This window comes from Chelonoidis abingdonii, chromosome 2, assembly GCF_003597395.2.
Source record: "Chelonoidis abingdonii isolate Lonesome George chromosome 2, CheloAbing_2.0, whole genome shotgun sequence".
In the NCBI taxonomy this organism is placed as follows: Eukaryota; Metazoa; Chordata; order Testudines; family Testudinidae; genus Chelonoidis; species Chelonoidis abingdonii.
The window spans coordinates 139,883,117-139,897,200 of record NC_133770.1 but is presented as its reverse complement, the minus strand read 5'-3'; positions in this window follow the sequence as shown (position 1 = coordinate 139,897,200).

The following is a 14,084-nucleotide window of genomic DNA, read 5'->3' as shown; positions in this document are numbered from 1 at the left end:
CACTCTTTTAAGATATGGAGCAAACTTTGAAAAAATGGGATATATACAAAGCCAATTAACCCACTTAATAAAAGATGAATTTTAAAAATGGATGAAAAAAATTAACTTCTTGTGAAGTTCATGGTCATTTCCTCCCCAGGTTTTCTAAGTTAAATCAGTGGTTTCACAAAAAACCTAAACATATTTATTTTTTTAATGGCCAGTAGGAAGACATTATTCACCATACAAGCTCAGCCCATTGGTCCTCCAAGTCCAGTCTCCTGCTCCTGGAAGTAACAAACACCTGATGTTTCAGAGGAATGGGGAACCTCTCTCACCCCAAGGTAATTGATATACAGGGGCCAATTGAGCAGTGCTATAAGCAGGATCATGCTGGCTCTGCAGTTACCATCTTACACCCTCCTTTCCTGTGAGATTTGATTACACTTCTATAACTACTACTGACGTTAATAAAGTTAAGCAGTTCTTTTTAAAGGAGCACCTTCCTCTTTCTTTCAACGTGCTTGTTTGTAACCTTAAAGAAATTCTTCATGCATGGAAATGAATAAAAAAGAACTTTTACTTATGACACTTTGTTCTTCCTGCAATTCTGTACCTCAGGAGCCCAAAGTAAAGATCTGCTCACTCAGCCCTGATCTACTGGTTGTGACTTATGACTGCAAGCCCGCTGAGGCTTCTTCCTGTCTCATCATCTTACAAGGTAGCAGTGCCCCTTCACTAAGGGTTTTATATCCTTAAAAGCTCACCTTGTAGAACTGATAAATGAAATTGTTTTTAATTGTTCACTTTATTAATGTAACTTCTGTTCACCATTCACTACACTTGCCTGCATTGTAACTTCTGTTTGCCATATTGTAATTCAAACCCCATTTTAAAACGCTCACTCCATTTTGTAAAAGCTTCCTCCAACCTTCATTTTTGCAAACCCTGCTGTAATCTTATTTTAGTTTAGAGTTGAATGAGGCATGTATGGATGATAAATATCAACCTCCACCCCAGCCGCTCCTATCGAGTAACGTTCAACTATCACGTGCAAGACCTAAACAACATGAAACACCATAAAAGCATCCACCAAAAAGAAAAGGACAAAAAGAACAACAGAAGAAGATCAAGCCAGTCAAGCGAAAGTCACGCCTGCAATTGACAGTGATCAATCTCAAACCCAAAGCAGTACACCAAAGACCAAGACTTATCAACAAGCCTGTAAAAAAGAGGGTTGACATAAGATATTGTGCAGGTAACATTCTGCTGCCAACATGGAGCACAGCACTTGTTAATTAAAACAGCAGAATGAAGCAACTCCCATGAACTACATAGGGAAATCCACTATTAAGCTAACTCTAAAGGTGAGGCTTGAAGTACTTATGGTTGCTGCTGCAGCCTCCAGTGACATCAGGATCTGACCGATCGACGCCACCTTGTGTAAGAGTACTGCCAGTATTCTGTCAAAGCAACTTGCTGGCTGTAATCATATCTACACAAACTTGTATGAAGATTGGTGAAGGATAATATAATATAAGTCAGGAAAATAACCAAACAACATTGTTTGCTGTTATCTTTTATTTTATTATGGTATTTACAATAAATGTGACAAATGTCTTGTCCCTTTTAAGATCCTGCTAGTTTTTATTGGTATAACAACCTGCTGGCTTTGAACACTTATCTGCTGTAGTGTTTTTTGTTTTCAGATCTGTTGTCTGTATTCAGATTCTAATGGGTCAGATCAGGGCTGGATTAATCTTTTCTGGGACCAGTGCCAAACTTATTTGTGGGCTCTCATGGGAGCAATGGAATATGGCGTGGGGAGGTCAGTCCCCAGAGCAAGGGGCCAGCCAGGAGCAATGGGCATGGCATGGCAGGGGCGGCCCAGCTCCTCCCAGCACAGTACAACGGCACTATTTACATATCGGCAGTTGCCATACACACAGTGGCCAGCCCGGCCACACTCACTGGCCCTGCTGGGAGGCAACTGTCTGCCAGGCTGAACCGGCAGTGCAGCCAGAGATGGTTCGGGGTGGGGAATCGCTCCGGTCTCTCGGGAGTGGTGTGATCAGCCAGACCAGGGCCTGCCCCGGCCGGGCTCCCTCAAGAGGCACTTCCCCTGGAGGGGCCCAGTCAAGCTCCCCGCACTGTCCCCTTCTTTCCCCCACCCGAGACTGGCCAGGCTTCTGCACCAGTCCCAGGCGGCTCAGCTCCAGGTGACAGCTGGGGCCCTGCAGGTGGTGGGAAGCACAGACAGCCTGGAGCCGGAGGTGCACTGGGGTCTGGCCAGGGGGCAGAGAGGAGCAGGGGGGTGGGGCTGAGGAGGCAGCAGGCAGGCAGGCCAAGAGGAGCAAGTGGTGGAGGTGGGGGAGCCAGAGGGGTCTCAGGGCGCAGTGCAAGCGGAGCAGGCCAGGGCCCCTTCTGAGCATGGGCCCGGCTCCATGGAGCCACTGGAGTCATTGTAAACCCAGGACTGGGTTTGATGAGCAGCTTCTCAAAAGGGGACATTGGGATACCTATATTATGTGTGAGGGGGGAGGGCACTGGTTAAAGTCCAGGAAGCTTATGTGGGAAGGATTTGATAGCTAGGAGAAGGGGAGAAAAGGGTGCACTCTCACCCTCTTTTCAATCAATCGTCTTCTTTCCTTTCTTCTTCCTCATTTTCTGAAAGAAAAGTCCAGATATTACATGAAAGGGCAAGGTGGGAGCAAGCCATCTTTACTGTGCTGTGTTTCCCAATACTGTCTTTGACAGCTCTTGTGTTGGATTTCTTTCCCCATTCTTGGCTTCTTTGAGAAACATTATATTTGTCTCCCTCAGTTTTTCTGACTCCTACCTCATTTCTACATCCTTCCTGAGCACTTGTTTTTGCTGCTTCATTCCCCCATTCTCCTGTTTCTTACTTTGCACTCCCCCATTCCTCGTCTCTCTTTTACTCCTTCACTTTCCACCTCTTTTCTTCCTTTCTCTCTAGCTGCCATCCCTTCATACCTCCCCATTCTCTCAGCCACACTGTCATGGATTCTCTGGACTCCCTCTCAGCCACTGGTCCCTGGATTCACTGTGTTGATTCCCTCACATCTGTTCCCTTCTCTGTCCTCTGGGACATGAAGTAGCTGGATCTGTGCATCAGGAGCAGTACTGGTAGGACCTCTGCGTGATGGCCTGGGGAGCTGGTGAAAGAGAAGGCTGGGGACTGCTGCCTAGACCCGGCACCTCAGTCCTGTCTTGTCAGGTGAGATGGGCTATTATAATGCACAAAATAAAAAGAGGTTTGTCTTGCTGATCAGCCAGCATTTGTATATTTGCTCATTTTGTTCTCCAGCTCCTTTTTATCTCATTCACAAGCCGAAAAGGAAATATCCTCTGTCCACCCCCACACTCCTGTGGCTGCTGTTATCTGAACGCTTTTGCCACCCATGACAATTCCCTTGCGGTTCCACAAGCTACATAAGTTGGGGTCTGAGTTTAACCACGTGACAGTGAAACTTTCTTTTCTTGTTGTCCTTTTGAAAGAGGATATTGGAACAAGTTGCCTTTGATCCTATAGAGCAACAACTTTGAATCCCTATTGGGATGCAAAAGAACAGAGTCAAGAAGACTTAATTTGATACTTTCACACACAAGCCTTAGACAAGGGACTGAACCAAGTCTTAACAGTCCTGAGCTTTAGGGGAGTTCAAATCCATTTCTGAATTTCCATTTCAACGCCCCCCCATCTGTCATGGATTGACCAAAACTCTGGAACTGAGCATGCCCAAGCTTTGGATCCAGATGCAAACTAATCAGATCATGTCCATTTCTCAGCATAATTATTATCCATATCCTTGAACCTGTAATCCAGGAGAAAGTACTTTCTGTAGGCCAGGTCATTATTGTAGTCAGTGGAAAGAGAAGTTACTTACTTTGTACAGCAATTGGAGTTATTCAAGATGCAGTCTCTACCTGTATTCCACATGTGCTCCATGCAACTGAGACAGGGATATTTTTTTTAGCAGTATCTGTTGGTCTGTGCCTGTGCTCTTCTCCTCCTCATGCGCCAAACAGAGAACAATAAGGGGCAGTGTAGATCAACTGCTTCTCCAGTTCCTTCTCTATTGCAAATCATATATCCAAGATCCAAAGCAGAGGGCAAGGAAGCCATGCAGTGGAATATAACTAGAGACCACACATCTTGAAGAACTCCAATTCCTGTAGTAGATAATGAACTTTTCTTTCTTCTGCGAATGCTAGTCTGTGATGTTCTGTATCTTGGGGAAACACCCAGCACCCCCATGTTCACCCTTGTAAAATGATTGTGTGGCATCCAATGCAAAGTTTGTCATGTTGGGTGTCTTCAAAAGGCTCATGATGCACTGAGCATGGTTGTTACAGTAATGTTATAGGTTATAATTTCATATATATAGTTATGAGGCTGAAAATGTGTCTTCATGGCTCAAAATAAGCCCAGGCAAGAACTTTCCAAGAGCAGAGAGGCAGTTCACACTTCATCAGGGCATGTATGGGACAACCCAGCCCATCCTCACAGGGACAAAGTGTGCTGGCCTAGGCAGAAACAAAAGGATCTGTTGGACTCTCAAGTGAGTCGCCCCCCTTCCTTTGGTCAGTTTGGGACTGTGATGAGGTAATGCTCACCTGACTCTGAAGGGGAGGGCAAAGCAAAGAGGGATGAAAGAACATGATAAAAGGGAGAGACGTTTGCCTTGCTCTTCCACCTATATCTACAGACGTCACCATCAAGCAACTCAAGTGCTGATCAAAGAGGAGAGCCTGGCTGAAGGGCAACCAGCCAGCCTGTGGTGAGAAGTATCAAAGTTTGTAAGGGCATTGAAAGGGTTAAGATCAGCTTAGAATGCGCTTTGCCTTTATTTCATTTGATCAAATATGACTTATGTTTTGACTTATAATCACTTAAAATCTATCTTTATAGTTAATAAATCTGTTTGTTTATTCTATCTGAAGCAGTGTTTTTGTTTGCAGTGTGTCAGAGGCTCCCTTTGGGATAACAAGCCTGGTACATACCCAATTTCTTTGTTAAATTGGCGAACTCATATAAGCTTGCAGCATCCAGCAGGCATAACCAGACACTGCAAGACGAAGGTTCCTAGGGTTGTGTCGGGGACCGGAGATATTGGCTAGTGTCATTCAGTTGCACAGTCCAACCTAGCAGATGACCAGTCCAGATGGCACCAGAGGGGAAAGTCACCTAGTACCTATATGTATTCCCCTGTGGGTGATTGATAAGCAGCACTCATTCAGGAGGGATGTATAAAGACCTCTGGGATACAGCACTGCTCCTGTCAGTGGTATCAAGAGCTATATCAGGTTCAGAAGCCTCTACTAAGGCATTATGTCTTAAAAAGATATGTACCACATCCCATGTTGCTGCTTTACATATTTTGACAAGAACATCTCAAAGAGAAAGGACAGTTACCTGTTCTGTAATTGGTGTTCTTTGAGATGTGTTGCTCATGTCTATTCCACGGTAGGTGTGCGTGCTCGCCATGTGGACCAGTGCCGGAAGTTTTCCCCTTAACAGGACCCGTACTGGGGGAGCACCATGGTGACCCCTGGAGTGGCGCCTCTATATGGCACTATAAAGGGAGCTGCGTACTTCCCCCCACCGTCAGTTCCTTCTTGCCAGACAACTGCAACAGAGGGGAAGGAGGGCGGGGTGTGGAGTAGACATGAGCAACACATCTCGAAGAATGCCTGTTACGGAACAGATAACTGTCCTTTCTTCTGCGAGTGGTTGCTCATGTGTATTCCACAGTAGGTGATTCCAAGCTATTTGTGTTGGAGGTGGGTAGGAGTTATGAGTTCTCAGGACACAGTACCTCCCTGCTGAACCTGGTGTCAGCCCTAGTTTGGGAGACGATCACATAATGCGTAGTAAACGTGTGAGCTGAGGCCCAAGTGGCCGCCCTACAGATGTCCAGGATAGGGACATGAGCTACGTAGGCAGCCGATGAGGCCTGAGCCCTCATTGAGTGTGCCCTGATGATCGGAGGCAGGGGAACCCCTGCCAGATCATAGCACATGCATATGCACAAGGTGATCCAGCTGGAAAGACACTGGATGGAGATAGGTTGCCCCTTCACAGGCTCGGCCAAAACAACAAAAAATTGCGAGGATTTCCAGAACGGCTTGTTTCGATCCAGATAAAAAGCTAGTGCCCTACACACATCGAGCATGTGAAGGTGGCATTCCTCATTGGAGGAATGGGGCTTAGGACAGAGCACAGGAAGAAAGATGTCTTGTTCCATATGGAAGGTGGAGATCACTTTTGGGAGAAATGCCAGATGTGGGCGAAGCTGGACTTTATCCCTGTGGAAGACTATATAAGGGGGTTCCGAGGTCAGGGCCCTAAGTTCAGTGACATGGCAGGCCGAGGTGATAGCTACAAGGAAGGCTACCTTCCATGAGAGCTGAGACCAGGAACACATGGCCAAGGGTTCAAAGGGAGGCCCCATGAGGCGGAACACCACCAGGTTTAGGTCCCCATTGAAGCACAGGGGGTCTAGCATAGGTGAATGAACGGTCAAGGCCTCTCAGGAAGCGGGAGGTCATAGTATGGGAGAAGACCGAGTGCCCTTGCACCTGCAGGTGGAAGGCCGATATGGCCACCAGATGTACCCTGATAGAGGCAGGTGCCAGCCCTTGGGTCCTAAGGGACAGGCAGTACTCAAGGATGAGCTGGAGCAGTGTGGCTGATGGGGAGGCTTCCCGCTCTCCCGCTCACCTGGAGAATCTGGACCACTTTGCCAGGTACGTGCAGCGAGTGGATGGCTTCCTCCTACTTTCAAGGAGGACCTGCCTGGCCCCCTCAGACCACCTTCTCTCCTCATCATCTAGTCACTGAGCAGCCATGCTGTTAGGGGGAGAGCGGTCAGATTGAGATGAAGGAGGCAGCTCCCATCCTGAGAGAGGAGGTCTGGGCGTACCGGTAGCCTCCTTGGAGGGGTCGCCAGAAGGTCCAGTAGGGTACTGTACCAGTGTTGATGGGGCTAAACTGGGGCTATAAGAATGACGCGTGCTCTGTCTGTTCTTACTTTTTGCAGGACTTTGCCGATAAGGGGGAATGGTGGAAAAGAGTAGAAAACCTGGCCCGACCACTGCAGGAGGAAGGCATTCGAAATCGCGTCCCTCCCCACTCCCCCCCGGAGCAGAACTGGAGGCAACGCCGGTTCTGGTGGGTTGCAAAGAAGTCAACCTGGGGAACTCCCCACCCTTGGAAGAGACGGTGAGTGACCTCCGAGTGGAGCAACCACTCGTACTGCGGGGAGAAAACCCTGCTGAGGTGATCGGCTTGCGTATTGCAGATGCCTGGTAAGTGGAACACCCTCAGGGAGACATCGTGGGCTATACAAAACTCCCATAGACTCAGAGCTTCCTGGCAGAGGGTCGAGGAATGAGTCCTGCCTTGCCTGTTGATGTAATACATCACGGCAGTGCTGTCTGTGAGGACTCTGACCACTTTGCCGCGGAGGTAAGTGTTGAAGGCAACACACGCCAACTGAATCACCCTTAGCTCTTCAACATTTACGTGGAGTGACAAATCTGAGGTTGACCATAACCCTCGGGTTTGCATATTCCCTGTCTAGCCTCTCCCGGCTAGAACTGGAAGGGCCTCATGGGGAGCCTGGCATGGCGGACCACATACGTGCACGCTGCCACGTACCCCAGGATCCAAAGGCACACTCTTTCAGTTGTCACCGGAAAGGCCGTGACCAAGGCAATGAGATCTTTCAGGGCCTTGAACCTGCTCAGCGGGAGAGAGGCTGTGGCCCTTGAGGAGTCCAGCAGCGCCCCAATGAACTCTATGCGCTGCACTGGAACTAACGTTGATTTGGTCTAGTTCACCACTAGGCTGAGATCAGTGCAAGTGGACAGAAGCAGCTTTACATGGGCCCTTACCTGGGACCAAGAGCTACCCTTGAGAAGCCAATTGTCCAGATATGGGAAGATCTGGACCCCTTTCAGTCTGAGGTAGGCTGCTACTACAGCCATGCACTTCGTGAAGACCCTGGGCACTGTGGATCGGCCAAAGGGGAGGACCGTTAACTGGTCGTGGTCTAGCCCCACTAGGAAGCAGAGGAAGCGTCTGTGCCCCTCGAAAATATGGATGTGAAAATACGCATCCTGAAGATCCAGGGACTGCATACCAATCCCCTGGATCCAAGGAGGGGATAATAGAGGCCAGGGATACCATGCGGAATTTGGAGCAGACCAGAAAACGGTTGAGATCCCATAGGTCCAGGATGGGCCTTGGACCCCCTTTTGCCTTTGGGATCAGGAAATAACAGGAGTAGAAAACCTTGCCCTGGAATTCTACTGGAACTCTTTCCACCGCCCCCAGGTGCAGTAGTTGCTCCACCTCCTCCCCTAGGAGGTGGGCATGCTCCGGGACCCCCGGGCCCATCAGGGAGGAGGGGGGGTTGGGCAAGGGTGAGCTGAACTGCAACGTGTAGCCCCTGGAAATGATGTTAAGGACCCATTGGTCCAAAGTTTTATGGGACCATGCCCTGCGGAAGGCAGACAAATGGTTGCAGAACACAAACTTTATTAATAGGGGGGTCTCCCTGGCAACTGCCATGGGACCGAGGGCCTGTCACCGATAGCACCCCAGGTACTGGTAGGCTCAGAGTGTCTTGTGCGACCTGTAGAGCCTCCAACGTTGATAGCATCCTGACCGCAGAAGACGCGCATGCAGACGGCGCCGGGCTGCTCCGCTCAGCACTAGTCAGAGGTTTTGGGCCCAGGGGGGACTGAGGGTTGCCTGACACAGGACCAGCCTCTCCCCTTTCCTTCTCTCAGTGCCACTGCGAGGTAGAGCCCTTCTCTTGCTTCTTGGAGGGGGAGTGGTGCTGGCTGGTGGAGCAAGCCTCGCTGCGCATCAATGATGCCATGCTGGGCACCAAGTCTGCTCGGCGAGCAGGAGTTGTGGCCAGCGGTGATTCCATAAGGAGCGCTCAAAGCCTGATGTTCCTCTCCTTCTTAGTCTGTGTCTTGAATGACCTGCAGATCTTGCAGCGTTCACTCACGTGAGTTTCACCCAAGCAGCGGAGACACTCAGCATGTGGATCACTCCTTGGCATGGAACGACGACAGGAGTCGCACAATTTGAACCCTGGGGCACGGGGCATGCCCCGAGCCCACTCTAACAACTGAAACTACTAATTCTAGCAACGGTACCACTAAAGTCAACTAGAAAGGCTGCAGCAGAGCTGGAGCACGAAGCTCTGACCACCTTCACTGGCAGCAAGAAGGAACTGAGGGTGGGGGGAAGCGCGCGGTTCCCCTTATAGTGTGATATAGAGGCGCCACTCCAGGGGTCGCCACGGTGCTCCCCCTACAGGTACCACTAAGGGAAAAACTTCCAGCACTGGTGCATGTGGCGAGCACACACACCTACTATGGAATACACATGAGCAATCACTCGGAGAAGAAGCTACAGAGACAGACTAAGCATGAGTAGACTGATCTGTAACACCCTGTGGTGGAGTAATATTCATCAGCATGTATCACAGCATAATGCATCCTGAAATCCACTTGGAAAGTCTTTGGGAGGAGATTGCTTTCCCTCTCATCCATTCTGCAAATGATCTAAATAGTCTAAGTGATTTCCTAAATAGCTTTGTTCTTTGGAAGTAGAACACAATGGCTCGAGAGATGTCTGGGGCATGAAGCCTTTTGTCCCCAACCAATACCTCCTGATAAGACTTCATTGTCAGCAGCCAGTTACTGAGGTAGTGGAAAACCAATGACTGGTGGCACCAGAAGTGAGCTGCCACTTCTGAGAGCACCTTTTGTAAATACTCTTGGTATTACTGCAGGGACGAAGAGGAGCACCTTGTATTGATAGTGTTTCAGGCCCACAGTGAACCTGAAGAAACTTCTGTGTGCAGGGGGTTGAGAGGGTGGTGGTGGTCTAGATGGAAGTAGGCATCCTTCATATTGCGAGCTGTGAACTACTGGTTTCTGTTCAGCAAGGGAATTATTGATGCCAGGGTGACCAATCTGAAACACAATTTGTCAATAAAGGCATCGAGTTGTCTGAGGTCCCAGAGGGTCTCCACCTTCTCTTCTCTTGGCTGTAATGAAATAATTTGAGTAAAATCCCTTCCCTCAACATTGAGGAAGTACCAGCTCTCTGGTTCCCTCAAGGAGGGAGTTCACCTCTTGAATGAGCTTCCTCTCAAGAGAGTGGTCCCTGGAGAGGGATGGGAAGAGGTTCCAGAGGTGGTGGGGAGATGAATTTTATAGTGTAGCCAGAATGAATTATGCTAAGACCTCATCTTTCTGTTATCATCTGTCAGGCTTTGGCAAAGCAGGCTAGATAGCCTCCAAATTGGTTCTTTGGACTCGTGGTTGATGGATGTGGCATCTACTGTGGTTCATAACTCTCCAAAGTCCTGTCAAATATATTTCTTAGCAGGAGGTTGAGGTTGGAAGGAGGAGGAGCATTATATGCTTGCTCCACTGCAGCTTCCATTGCTTCCACAGTGGTTCGTAGCCTCTTTGGTGATAGAAGGGTTGAGGTGCTGCTCAAGACTTGTACCTCTGAGGTCTATGGAACGTCTCTCTCAGTACTGGAGTGTAGCTCTCCAGTAGAGGAAGGATGCCCTAGAATCTTTCAATTGGTGTAATGATTCATTTGTTTTCTTACTGAAAAGATTATTCACTTCAAAGGGCATATTCTCCATTGTGAAATGAATTTCCCTAGGGAATTCTGAAGAATGAAGCCACGACACTCAGTTCATGACAACAGCTGTCAACGTCAAACAAGAGACTGTATCCGCTGCATCAGCTGAAGCTTGTAGGGATGATCTCACTATCAGTTTATCTTCCTCGGTCAGAGTCTGAAATTATGCTCCATGCTCCTGAGGGAATTTGTCCATGAATTTCACAAACTTGGAATAGTTGACAAAACTATATTTAGAAATTAGCTCTTGGCAGTTGGCTATGCAGAACTGAAGACTGGTTGAACTGGAAAAAAGGGGGCAGAAAATGCTGGCTCTGAGACTTGCTATAGTGGTTTCTTTTTTTCTTTCCTTTTGACTTTTAGACATATGCTACAATGTGTAGCCAATTGTTTGATTACACTCGTGGTTCGTTCTTAAAAAGAGACCTTAGAGCCAAATTTATTGTCTAAAGGCAAAAAAAAGTACAATATGAAAAGACATACATACATACTCTACTTCTGAGAAATAATTTTAAAGCATGCTCACCTTACACAGAACACGTGTTTCAAAGATATGCATTTCAGCTAGTAGCATCTATAGTATGATTTTACAAGTTATAAAACTCTTTACGTCACTAAAATCCAACCTACTAGTTTGTAACAATTCTTTGACATGTTTTGTTCTGTACTATTCTTATCTCTGTTTTGGATATTACTTTCCAAACCAATAAATAAGCTGTGAAAGTACTCCTTAACTGTACTTGTTACCAAGTATTCATGAATCTTTGCTTTGACAAGTTTCCTATTTTTTTAATTCCAAAGTTGACTTCAGCTTTGCACAAGGTTGTGGACTGTTTGATATGGGTGAACAGAATTGTAGGATGACCATAATTCATTCAGTTAACAAAATTTCCAACATTCATACATATAACGCATGTTATAGTAATTCCCTTTGCATAACACCTATTAAAATGGTGTGTGCTATACCTAACATGGTCCTCCGTAAGACCAGTGAGTATGATCAAAATTTGGTTGGAGAGGTACCATCATAAGGTACCATCAGTTTTGAGGAGGATAACCTGTTTTATCAGAAAATGAGGGAGCTCAGGAGACTCTGCCCCACCATCCAGCTCATCTTCTCCCTCAGTGGGGTGATGGACCTCATATGCCAGCATCAAGTTCACCAGAGGAGGAAAATTTGGTTCAAAGTTCAAGTGTGGTGCCATTGGTTTTGAGCTGCCATGGCTAGTGAAAGGCAGAAAAAAGCATCTCCCTCTCTCTCGTGCCATCCCTGGGCTGATGGTGTCAGGATATCTTGTGAGGGCTGGAGAGTCCAGATCCAGGAGGACAACGATGTCCTCAGGAGTGGTGTATCTATCATTCAACTGAGGAGGGTTCTTGTCCTTCTAAACTGGCAGAGTTGGGGCTTTTCATACTTCCAAAGTGGAATGTGATAGTACCGATGGTACACAGGCCATGCATGGGGTGTTTATCCCTGGCTAGTAGGAAGGATGATCACCGGGGCCTGGGAAGGCTTGAGTGCAGCAAATACAGTTCTCAAACCCTAGGATTTTGGGTATAATAGTTGTCTTGTACAGGTGGGAGAAGGAGGGGAGCAATGGGGGGGGAGGGAAGAACAACCACAGAATCCTAACTTACTTTATGTATTAACACGCTCTAAAACTAGCTAACTGACTACAGGATATATTTATTTACAATATTTACAGATAAAACTGATGGGTTTCATCTCAGACCAGGGAGTGGTAAGAAGGAACTGGAGAGGCGGTCAGTCTGCCCCATCCCTTACACCCTCAGTTTGGAGCATGAGAAGAAGGCTGAGGGCGTAGACCAACAGACACATTAGCAAAAATCTTCCAATCTCAGGCAACCCACAGTGGAATATACATAAGAACCATCACTTGAAGACGTGTCCATGATAAAAATAAATTGACAGGCACAGGTACAATGTCAAACAGGATAATTGTTTTGGGGCATTTCATCACTTAATGGGGCTTGGGGTAGTTTTTTGTTTATTTCTGTTTGTTTTTTGTAATGATACTGTTATGGCAGGAGTCACCAGATGGTGCAGTTACACATAATCTTACAAACGCTTTCTTAGTAGACCAGCAAGTTTTTAGTCTCTGAAGAAAGGTTGTATTATTGCTAGAAAGTTCTGTGGTGAGGAAACTGTTGCACACAGTACGAAAGTTCTTGGAGAAGGGTAGTTTCCTGGGAACATAGCATTGGTGTGCGGTGTACAACGGAAAATTAGGTTGGCATAACTATGTCGCTCAGGGATGTGAAAAATCCACACCCAAGTGGTGTAGTTAAGACAGTCTAAGTCCGCTTATAGAGAATGCTAGTAAGAATACTTCCATAAACCTAGCTACCGCCTCTCAGGGAATTGGATTAATGACAGCAGTGGGAAAATCCCTCCTGTCGGCTAACTGACTACAGAGGTAGTCTCTACCAGGAAGTGCTACAGTCGTGCAGCTGTAGCTTATTAAGTGTAGACAAGCCTTGAGATTCTTGGAAGAGGCAATTGTATCCAGGCTGTTTGTGACTGGCTGTGTGGTAGGATTGGTGTGTGTTGGTATAAGTAAATAAAGCAATTTACATTTAGAATAAACTCAGACTTCAAGTCATTGATTTCTCCACCACTGCAAAGTGGTCAGCAAAGCCCTGCTATTGCTCAGCAGAGGGGTGGTCCCAGGGTCAACAGGGACACTGGTGTCGGAAGAAGGGGCAACAATATGAAGCAGCATTTCCTGTGATTTTGGCATTTCTTGGTACATATGCCAGCTTGTACGGTATTAAGTTAACAGACAGGGGCAAGGGTAGCAGTAGTGCATTAAATAGCAGTTTTATGTAAATAGGTGTCTGCTCCTGCCCCTATACAGGTTTGCCAGGGATTTCAGTGAAAGCAGGGCGGAGCCCCTCTCCCTCTGTAAACATGCAACTTTGCTTTGGCAAGTTCTTGTAATTCCTGTCCCTTTAAATGGGCAAGAGTTAACCCATGCAGTGCCAATATCTAGCACATTTTAATAGTCTTAGAAACTAGTGAGAAATTTATGCAGGAGACCAAAACACCCCATCAGCAACTTATTCTATCACTCGGGTGACCAGATGTCCCGATTTTATAAGGACAGTCCTGATTTTTGGGTCTTTTTCTTATATAGGCACATATTACCCTCCACCCCGTCCCGATTTTTGACATTTGCTGTCTGGTCACATTATCAATCACTAAGGCATTTAAAAAAAAACCATTAGCCACCATAGATTCATAGACTCTAGGACTGGAAGGGACCTCAAGAGGTCATCGAGTCCAGTCCCCTGCCCTCATGGCAGGACCAAATACTGTCTAGACCACCCCTGATAGACATTTATCTAACCTACTCTTAAATATCTCCAGAGATGG